This window comes from Nannospalax galili, unplaced genomic scaffold (assembly GCF_000622305.1).
Source record: "Nannospalax galili isolate Female #2095 unplaced genomic scaffold, S.galili_v1.0 scaffold973, whole genome shotgun sequence".
Taxonomy (NCBI): Eukaryota; Metazoa; Chordata; class Mammalia; order Rodentia; family Spalacidae; genus Nannospalax; species Nannospalax galili.
In genome coordinates, this window is record NW_008334020.1 from 2,391,825 (window position 1) to 2,403,419 (window position 11,595).

General features: G+C 37.0%; 1 protein-coding gene across 8 annotated transcripts in view; it reads right to left on the reverse strand.

Moving 5' to 3' along the window:
- Nucleotides 1-11,595, reverse strand: part of Cacna2d1 (calcium voltage-gated channel auxiliary subunit alpha2delta 1) — a 499,112-nt gene that overhangs the window by 450,758 nt on the left and 36,759 nt on the right. The window lies entirely within an intron of this gene.

The following is an 11,595-nucleotide window of genomic DNA, read 5'->3' on the forward strand; positions in this document are numbered from 1 at the left end:
CCGTTATTGGCAATATTCATTTCACCAACAACTGACCATTTGGAAAATCTGGTCTATGCTAGGAACATAGATAGAGGAGAAACATAAAGGCAGATTAGTGATAGAAGCAGTAAGACTTACAATGAAGTATTTGTAAGAAGAATAGCTATGGTATAGAAGGTGTGCTGAGCACATATTGTCATATAAGTGAATACAGTAAGTATGTGTGACCTCATTCAGTTATCAAAACCATACCTTATATACTAGGCCCTTACAGAGATGAGAGTCAGAGGGTTTTTAAAAAGCTAACTGAAATAACATATTAGCAGAATCAAGATCCATACTGGGCACTAAAAACTTTAATCTGTGTCATGGAAAAAAAATGATTCTCATTATTTGATAAAAGGAAAAGGGGCAAGCCAGGTGGCAGAAATAAAATGATCAACAGCCCAACACATTTATATTAATGGCCTGGTGAGACATATGTAGGGGATGCGATAAGACAGGTGGAGAAAGTGGCTAAGGACAAAGCCTGGCATGGAGACTGTGTCTAATTACACTTCACCTCAAAACCCAGGGATGAAATCATTCCTTAAACACTTAGGCTGAACCAGGCAGAGGTTAAGCCATATCTGCTGATGGGTAAGAGTCTGCCAGCTCAGAGCTCCATCCTAGCAGCCAGGAGAGAGAGACTTAAAACTTGAGCAAGGGAAAAAATGCAGCTGGGAAAGGAGGAATGCTATCTCTTCACGATGCTTACTGCTGCAAATCAACAAATTTACCACTCCTATAATTTCACTGCCTTTGCCACAGTGAAGACAAATATCATTCCATTTAGAAAGCTGATGTTAACAATAGGGTTTTCAACCAGATAAAACATGAGTTTGTGCTTCTTAATTCTTCATTATGAGTTGAATAAACATATGTATGTGTATATGTGTGTGTGAATAGCATATTCAAACTAATTCAAAGAAACAAAATGTTGCAATTAGATACACAAATAAATATCATGTTACAGATGTTGCACTCACTCACTTCTGTGTGAAGTGTTACTTCCTACCACTGAATTTGTACTATCTAACACTGCAGTTTCTTTCTTTCTTTCTTTCTTTCTCTCTCTCTCTCTCTCCCTCTCTCTCTCTCCCCATGTGTGTATACATGCACACTGGGGGAGTGTAGGAATGACTTTTACAAATGGACATAATCTGGACTAATGACTTTTAATTAACTCCAGCAAAACCATGCTCTTGGATCTGACAACTGGGGCATTTTCTTGGCAACCTCAGTTTGGTACTCCTTCCAAAACGATAACAAATGACTGTGGCTATGCCTGAGAATTAACATAGCAAAATGCTCACCCCCATCCATTGTAAACAGTGGAGGTTGGAAAGGACACATGACCTTGGATGAAGCTTGTGAAGTAGGGATGAAAAGACCAAAGAGTCTGAAAGGATTAAGGGTAGAGTCAAGCTTCTATTTCCCCAATAAAGCTGGAGAAATCATTTTGAATAAACTGTGATTGTGCCGTCTAGAGGACACAGTGGGAGAAACACGGTTCCAGAGACAGTTCCATGGGCACAGGGTGAGGACACAGACAGTTCAGTCTGTACAGGCTGAAGGGACAAGAGAGGACCATCTGTGACATTCTGGGAGACAGAAGGTTCTAATAGATACACAGGGGAGCTAGTGACCTCCAAGTTCAAGCCCAATCTTCAAAATCATAATTTAATGAGTGGGAACTGGTATACATGTCTGTAAATATAAGGATACACATTTAATATACAGTAAGAAATTATGTTCATCTAGGGAAATGACAGACGTAGGTTTTCTCTAGCATCTATGACCCCTCCAGCCATGTACATTCAGCTATGTTTACAGTGCCATACATGAGTTCCCTCCCATTGAGTGGGCTTAGGTCCAGTTAGATAGTTGTTGATTACCCAAGGAAGCTCCAACTTTAGCCGAGGAACTATTGGCAGCCAATCATTGCTGAGTTAGAGAAAACTGATCTTCTTTAAGGGAACAGACTGAACAGGCTCCAGTGGATGAACTCACATGGAAGAGGTGTATCTGGATACACAAACTTGACTCGATAGGCCTTAACATACATTACAAAATTCATGGAATCTGGTTGGTGGGTTATGGGGAGGGTACAAATGGGAGGTGGTCTAAATATTAATATGTATTGCATAAAGTGCACAAAAATTCAATAAATATATGTTAAAAAGCATAATTTAGGAATCAGTCTACTTGTTCAGGTAATTATGTTGTTGGTGTATTAATAAACATCACAGGGTTGCATGTTCATGTATATGCTAGTGGGTATGAAGGAAAGAAGACAACTTTGGATGTCATTACTCAGGTAATCCACATTTTTTTGTTGTTGTTGTTTTTTGTTTTTTGAGACAGGGTCTCTTACTGGCCTAGAACCTGCTAAATAGGCATGGCTAGATAGCTGGTTGGCTAGATGCCCTGGGGATCCACTTCTTTCTGCCTCCTCAGTGCTGGAATTCTAGACATATGTTTTAATTATGAGGATTCTGGGAATCTACCTCAGGTCCTAACTTTTTTCCTATATTCTTTCCTTCCCTTGTCATCTTTCCTTCTTTCTTTTGATCTTCCATTTATCCTTCCTTATTTTTAATGATCGGTGGAGAGCTTTTGTGATGAGAGCAGATTAGCTTCTATATTACTGTGTCTGGTAAACACCTAGGGACATGTCACTATCCAGCCAGTTGTGGTTAGTATGAAAGGAAAGAGTTTTTAGTGTCATAAAAGCCACTTTTGATTTCTGCTCCACTTTATTTACCCCTATTGCAAAATTCCAGGAGCTTTGTACTAACTAAGCCAGTCTTACAAGAAACAATTAAAAAAAAATGATCTTCACAATGATAAAAACTGTACATATATGTTTCCTTCTAATAAAGGGGTAGAGGGTTTACTGAGACTATTACATACAGTATTCACTGTCTATTTGAAAAGGAAAAATGAATAAAGATTCCCCTCCCTTCTCATCTTATTTCTTTCGATAGGATGTCTTCCATACCAGGAGGTGGGGAAAAAAAAAACTCAAAATGACACACTTGAACGACATCACAATTGAGCCCTACCTTCTGCAAATTAGATGCATATAAATCTTAAGAGAAAGCATTACACTGACATTACCATCTCAAGTACATCCAATTATCCCGATTTGTAGAATCACTTACTCATTTTCTCAGACAACTTAGTGAATAGTCTTATTAAATGTAAAAGACAAAATTGGGCAGTTAACTCAAAATCCACTTGCCCCCAATTCCCAATACACTTGAATCAGTAACAAAGTAAAGCCACAAAGGAACACAGACCAAAGCCAAATACCTGATGGGTGTTCTAAATATGTTCTTGAAACTGGAGCCCAAAGAAGGACATGTAAGGGGCTGGCAGAAGTGAATGACCTGAGGGAACTTCATGGCTGCAGTGAGGAGGACACCGAGTGACATGCCCAGCCAAGAGGCCATGGCAGGAACATGGGTATCTATGGATCTTCATTAGGGACAAAGGTGGGAACAGATTAGCTTCATTTCAGAGGGTTAGATGAATCTTCCTTTTCATAGTCTGGAACAGCCAAGGTTGGCCCAGGTCTCAATTGTCAGCCCAACTTTAAAAAGACTGGAGAAGAATCCTTGTATCGCTAAGGTTAATTGAATACTTAATTTTTGATTAGCATAATCTCTATAGAGTAGAAATGACATAGTTGCCTTTGATCTCTCTTAACAAGGGCTCAAGATTGAAATACAGTTTATTTATTGGGGATTAAATTTAGTTGTATTGCTTTTGTGCTTGTTTTTAAATACATTATAGAATTTTACCTAAAGTAAAACTCATTTAACATACTTGGATAAGATTTTTAAGTAATTCATTATTCCGTATCCCTGGTCAGTGCTACTAATTTTAGAACTGCGGAAAAGGAAACCATGCCACTGTGTCCAAGTTTCACACAGTGCCACTCTGCTGCCAACAGGAGGGTCACAGAGGCCAGAGAGAACACTGATGTGCCAGCTGAGACCTAGGGTTAGGTTTCAACATTTGTTGCTGTCACTCAAATACTAAACTATATTTACTTAGGGGCATGTGTAGAGGTTTAAATAGAAGAAACCAGAGCGCTGAAAACACTTTCCTTTCCTGACGCAGCTGATTTTGAGTTACTCTCATTGCACTATCTAGAGCATCCCAAAATTGACTAAATAAAATTCTATTAATAGTATGCCACTTTATTGAGGTAAATTTTGTTGAGGTTAGCAATAAATATTGATATTCTCTTTCTTGCTTTTTAAAGTATCTCATTGGTTATATGGAAGCTACTGTTCATATGGGTTATAAACATAAAAGTGGTCAATCTTGAAGGACAAGAAGTGCTTTCAAAGTACATGAAATAACAGATTTTAGGGGCTGGAGAAATGGTACAACAGTTGAGAGCACTGGCTGCTCTTGCAGAGGACCCAGGTTCAGTTCCCAGCACCCACATGTCAGCTAACATGTAACTCCAGTTCCATGCACTTTGATACCTTCTTCTGACCTCCATGGGCATTGTATGACACAGGTGCATTTACACATATGCAAGCAATATACTAACACACATAAGATAAAAACAATAAATAAAATATTCTTAAAGGAAAATAATAAACCAACACACTTTCTTTAAACATTTATATTAAGTGCAAAGACCAAAAAAAAAAAAGTTTATCAGAACGGTTTAAAAAACAGTGTTTAGGATTTAAAATAGACATTTAAGATATACAAAGAAGTTAAATTTAGGCAAACAGAATCATATATACAAAGCCAGGGAAAAGTATTTCTAAGTGAAGTTAATACAACATTTCTGGCCAAACAACAACAAAATTTAAAACATACTGTTCAACATGAGCTAGAGATTAGGAAAGTGAAAAAGCAAAGTCCAGATTCTCACCTGTGTCTGGGTGCTCAATAGGGGTGTTGGTGTAATTCTGAGAGGAGTCCTAAGGAACAGGACTTGATGTGTGTCTATACCCAAAAATTATAAAGTACCATGACTATGATAAGAGTCCATCTTCAAATGTGGGGCTTACAGACTGAAGTTGTCTGCTGGAAGAGTGCTGTATCCTCCCTCTTTGCATCCTTGGGGGTATAGTCTAGAGGTCCATGTGATACGCACTGAGGTAAGAATCTCCATTTTGAAGAACACCTGGCTCAGAGATTACAGCTTCAGAGTTCATTAATGCTTTGGGAGTGCAAAGTCTTGATCTGTTAATATTGAAAGGTTTCTTTTTGTCTCATCATTTTATTAATTTCAGACTTTCTACTCTCTTTTCTACTATATACAGATTATTCTAATCAAAAAATAAATGTTCAACAATTATGATGAACCAACACTATGCTTTAGTAATTTCAAATAAGTTCCCCATTTATAAAAACTATCACAACAACTGAATGTTCTATATGATAAAGGGTCACTAAGGCAGATCGTCTGATGAAAGTTCAACTAAAGTATGTGACTGGCACCAACAGAGAGGCCCAGCACAGCCTAAATTAACAGCTGCCTGACAGCTGTCTTCACTGTGCCAGATCTATTTACCATCCTCACAGTTTCGCCTCCAGATAGCACACTAGCAGGTGCAACTATGAGTGTGAGCTCACTTTGCCAGAGTCAGGAAAATGCATTTGAAATGAAAGAAGCACAGGAAATGGATTTGACCACAGCTGTATCACAGCTGTATCACCAGATAACCAAGATAAGCATACAACAGATGTGTCATGGTTCTAGAAAATTTAATTTCCTGTGTTTGCCAAATAGTGGAAGAGTATTGGTGCTTAACACCTGTGAACTGAAAATGTTTTGATAATCTGCACAATGACTATAAATAGCAATACCTGCTAATATTCTGAACGAAAGTTGCTCTTTTTTAACAATTGTGCTTATCTTTGATTTTTAAAAGGCAATATTCATCTGTGAAAATACAAAAAGTTAGTCTCTAAAAAATGAAGGAAGCAGTTTATATTAACACAAATGTTTTTATAAGTTCATTACATTCCTGAATACATTTACTAGTACCAAGAACATGGACGTGCAGGTGAAAAATAACAATAATCATCATGAAAAGGGCCATTCATGTCTCTAATCCACAGATAATGTTTTGATCATTCCTGGGAAACAACTTAATGGCCTCCTCCTCGGCTCCACCAGGGCCCCAGGACACACAAACTAAATTGAATCATGGCATTGAAAAAGCCCAGGATGAGGACTGGCGCTTGATAAGGTCAATTTTACTCTATTGTTTTATGATCATCATATTGACAATGACTGACAGTTATTCTTCTAGGAGTGTCAGTCTTCAAGAGAGTCATGGTAGTTAGATATAGTGCAACATTAGTGCCCTCTACCACAAAGAAGTCACATCATATAGTTTGATACATAATGTTTTATTCTCTTCCTTATTATATATTTCTTCAAAACTTCTCAAAAGATAAATAATGTTAATAGCCATAAAGAAACACATCAAAGGCGGTATCTCTCATTATAGTACACATCAAACACACACACACCTGATGACCACTTACACCATGAGATGAACCTATTTTCACACCAAGTAAAAGTTACTGATATTTGGAATAAAATAGCATTCACATAGCAATTCAGGGTGACTGAACTCATTTTAAGAAATTTGTATGAAACAAAATATAAAGTCTCATGGAACGCAGACCAAATAAGATAACCCAGAAGCATTTAAGGCACCATTCCTTCTCCACATAGACAGTTTTCTATGAGTAGATGGGAAAGAGAAGGCTCATCCAGACTGGTATTTTTTTACACTGTCTCTGCCTGCTCAATTTCCTCTCATATTAATCACATAACTAAGTTCTGTTCACTTTCACCTTGCTATACTTTCTTCTCATCCTCACACTACTTCACACTCCTGAGTTGGTGTCAACCAGACCACTATAAAAGCCTTTGTTAACCTGTAGTAGCTTTCTTTCCCCATGGAACCCAACAGAGTCACCATTGGGATATACAAACACTCCAAGAACCCAACCATCCAGATGTCTGGTCACCAGTAAGATCACATGATCATCATCCCCGAAGGTTGCCACACAGCATATTATACAAGGATAGTGCTTTATGTAGTAAGCCTTCATTATTGCAAATCTAAATACCAGAGACTAAACACTGTAAAATACAGGATGTAGTCAATAGTGTCTAAATGAATGAAGATTTTTATTGAACTACTGTCTGTTGCTTATACAATCTCACCAGATTTGTCTTCTCAGTAGCTGAACATTACCCCTTTGGAAAACCTCAGTGGATCCCTTTTCCATCAGGAAGAAATTTATTCTTAGTACCAGCCTCCTCATTCTCTCCTCTTTACTTTTCTCCATATAATTTGCACTGTGTTGCACAGCAGATAGAAGAGCATAGATTTTGAGATCAGAAGGACTACTGTATTTTAGTTAAGTCCCGACTTGATAACTCTGTATGGTAATGTTTTAGAATCTCTTTGAGCTTCTTCTTTTACTAAGTAAAGGTAATTAATACCTAAAGAAAGTTGTAAACATAAAAATAAGAAAAAGTCACTTAGCATGTATGTCACATAATAGACAAGTAGTCTGAGCACTCAATGTAATAAGCTACATCTCTCAATCACATTTTATAGTATTTATCATTGTTTAATGTTTTCCTACTTCTAAACTTACTGAAGCTAGAAAACCAATGCACTTTACTTGCATGGAATCCTGCAATGCCAGATCAAATACTACCCTGTTTTAGATAAGCATCACATTCAAATACTAAACATTTGTAAACACATGGTGAACAGCTAGGCAGTCCCAAAACACTGTGATTCAATGAAAAAAAAAAATGTCCAGAGAGAAGACCAGAAAAGTAAAAACAAGACTCCAAAATACTAAAGCTTTAAGAGAAGGCTGTGCTGGGCAGGATATCAAATCAACAACCTCACAAACTGCAAAGGTGATACACTCTAGGAAGCCTCTACCATCACAGGAACCCAGAGATGTTCATCCACTTTCTGAATTCACTACAACACAATACATTGCTATGAAGCACACAGCCTGGAGTATCAATTATTTTTTCAGTTAAATGCCTTGGTTCCCCAGATAGCAATTCCTTGAGGATAAATAAAAGGTCACATCTCTTATTTGCCCCATTACTGCCTTCTGTAATATATAATATCTATTTAATAAGTATTTGAATGACTATTATGTGTAGATTAAGTAATGAAAACCTTGTAGTTTATTTTAGTTAATTTTGGTACATTTTTAAATGTTAGTTCCTGAAACTTTTGAAAGCTAAATACAATTGGATGTAGACAACTCTAAATGTGCCTTACAGAGCTCTCCATTTCTCCAAAAATGCTATTGCTTCTAATGGCCTCTCAGCAGTGGAAACTGAAATAACAAGGAGTCCAGGATGCCTCCCAAGAGAATGAAGGTGTTCGCACAAGCACAGCTGGTCACTGCTTGTTTCTCTAAGTCAGTGAATCTCAACCATGGCTACACAATGCTATAATCCCAGGAAGATTTTTTTTTTTATTTCAATGCCAGGTCAATCACCATAATCTGTATGGTATAGTCTAGGCATTTTTAATTTTGAAAATTCACTAGGTGATTCAAATGTGTAGGGCACTCTAGAACCTCTACCCTCTTCTCACTTCAGTGAGCAGCTGGTCCACTGGCAGACCCTGAGGAGTCCTGGTCTGAGGTCACCTCTGCTCAGCATTGTTTCCTGGATTTTAAATATATTAGTATTTGAAACAGTGATTCTTCACAAAACTTTTAAAATTACTACCCTTATGCTTTTCTTAAATAAATGGCATGCTGTAAATAAATCTCAAAACAGTACTTCTCCTAATCTCTTCGAAAATATAAAGATATAAGCAATTCTAAGAAAAATGTGTACTTTTATCACATTAAAAAAGTGTCATGATAATAAAGAAGAGATCACAAAACTGAGGAGATGGGGACACAGAAGGAGTTGTAGTGGATAAGGGAGGATTGCAAATGATGTAAAGACATCACTCATGCTTGAAATTCTCCATAAAAATTAAATTAAAACAATATGGAATGATTTTACAGTTTGAGACTTCTGTGGTATCAATTTAAGTTGTCTAAGGGAGGCCCAGAAATATAAACCTTTTCATCCTCTCCTTATGAAGAAATCTATCATAGCAGCTTGTTTAATCCATTCTTTATTAAATATTTTTATCATTCCTATATCAGTAGCTATCCGGCGCTCTTTTATTCTGACTGGCTTGGCCTTAAGAAAAAGCTAATGCATCTCTGGTATTTGGACTGAGCAAGCCATATCAGGGGCAGCTGATACTTGGAAACTGACTTGCATCATTTAGAAAGTTACTCCCACCTGTCAAGGGAGGCAGAGCCTAGAAGGGAGAAGGCAAATGTAACCAAGCAGGCACATCAAGCAAGCACTGCTCCCACTGCTGGTGGCAGGTCACTAAAAATAAAGCTACAAAGGCACTGGGAAGGCAGAATGAATTCTCAACAGTTGTACTCTTCTATTTTAGCCTGTGAGGAAGCAGGTGACCTCAGCCCCAAGCAATGGAATGGGCCTTCTAACTTTCTACCGCTACCCCACCCTCTGCTTCCAGAGAGGATCCTCATGACTGAATTCATTCCTGAGGCTCCTAATTCATAACTGTAAAGAAAGTCAGTTTCAGTCTTATAAGACTGCTATGTCTCCCATACAACTGCATTCTAAAACAGGCTTCTCGGCTATCACTTTTTCTATTATACTTTGAAGACTGGTTTCTTATGTATTATTCTGGAAAAAAAATGTTTATTCCTCTAATAATTTATGTATTTGGAGAGGAAATCACACCTCAGAAGAAAAAGTCTACACCATTCCTTTATGTACAGTGAAGGCAGCCTGACCATCCAACACTAAAACATCATTGGTCTAGGCAAGGAGGAGCAGACCTGTTAGCAACATCTTTAATGCTCTCCCAAGGAAGGTCACCATGATTATTCTAATAAGAACTTACATACCCTGTGCCCAAGCAGTTTCCTATGATCTGGCAATTAATAGAAAATGAATTTGAAATCAAATAGGTGTGAGTCACATCCTGTTTCAACTATTATATATCTGCAGACTCCAGTGGCTATTCAACTATAGCACTTTTACTTGTTCATTTGTAAAAATAAAAAGTACATTTCAATGTTTTATAGACTTGAGGTCAGCATTACATAAGATGTTATAAAAAATACTAGCATAGTATTTGGCATCTAGCACAAAATCCATGCCAAAAGATTATTATCCAAGTAAGCAGATCATAATTCAAAGAGTCAAAAAGTAATTTTGAAAGTATGTTATTGAGGTTTTAAGTAAATACTTAACATATCCAAGAATCTAAAGCCTCTGAACTTGAGAGCACCTTTCCCTTCCTTTTTTTTTTTTTTTTTTTTTTTTTTTTTTTTGTGTGTGTGTGTGTGTGTGTGGGTGTTCAATGTAAGAGAAAAACATAAAGGAGCAGAAAATATTTGGGGCACTTTTTCTTTTCCCCTCAGTAGGTCTCACTGGAGGAAAGTCATCATTTTGGTACAGTTTTCCTAACGGACATGCACAAAGCAATTCTAATTTGCTGGAATGTAAAAAGTAATGTCACTGAAACAACAACCACCTTGAGATTTTAAGCTTTTACCTCAAGACCAAACTAAAATCAAAGTAAACATAGTCTCTCTTACTCTTGTACTCTGTCTTATATACACTCTCACATACACACGGTCCACAAACATTACCTGGACATGAAGATTCTACAAAAACTCTGTTTCATGGTTTGCCGTTACTAATTTACCAAAATCTCAACAATGCAGCTGAGCTGCCACCTACCTTGGTATCACTGAGTGGGAGAAATGTTTTTAAAGTTTAAACTTTGATTAAAAAGTCAGCTTGTGAGTCTTACCAGAGCCTGCTGGGAGCTTCACAACCCTGTCTCTGTTTGTGTTTGAAGGTATGTCTGCCAGGCATGTCCAACCTTTTGACATTGTATCACAACATTGTCATCTACTAAATTCACACTAAATAAACATACAACTGAGCTACAAAAAAAAAAATCACACACACAAAGAAATCTCAAAATGTTTTAAGTACATGTATGATTTTGTGTTTGGCTGCATTCATAAATGTCCCCAGCCACGTACAGCCCATGGACCACAGACAGAACAGGACTGAACCCTGTTCTCTGACTTGGTCCTCAAAGAACATAGAAATTGTTGAATTTCTTGGGCATTCTTTAAATATATATATATATATATATATATACACACACACACATATATAATTGCTTCACTATTTTTATAGAAGAATCATCAATTTTGCACATAAATGTGGAAAATTGTGCAGAAATATGTGTTAAAAATACTTAGAACCATAAAAATGTATTTCAAGTGAACATTATATATCTCATTTGAGATTATCAGAACACTGGAAAATTCAGATTTAACAAACACATTTCTGAAGTTGTTTCAAAGATCAGAAATGATAAGAGGAAAAGTTTTTAAATGCTTGTACACCATTTGAATTAACATTAACATTTTGCTAAAAGTAAGGAAGTAAGCTTGCTAAATTTT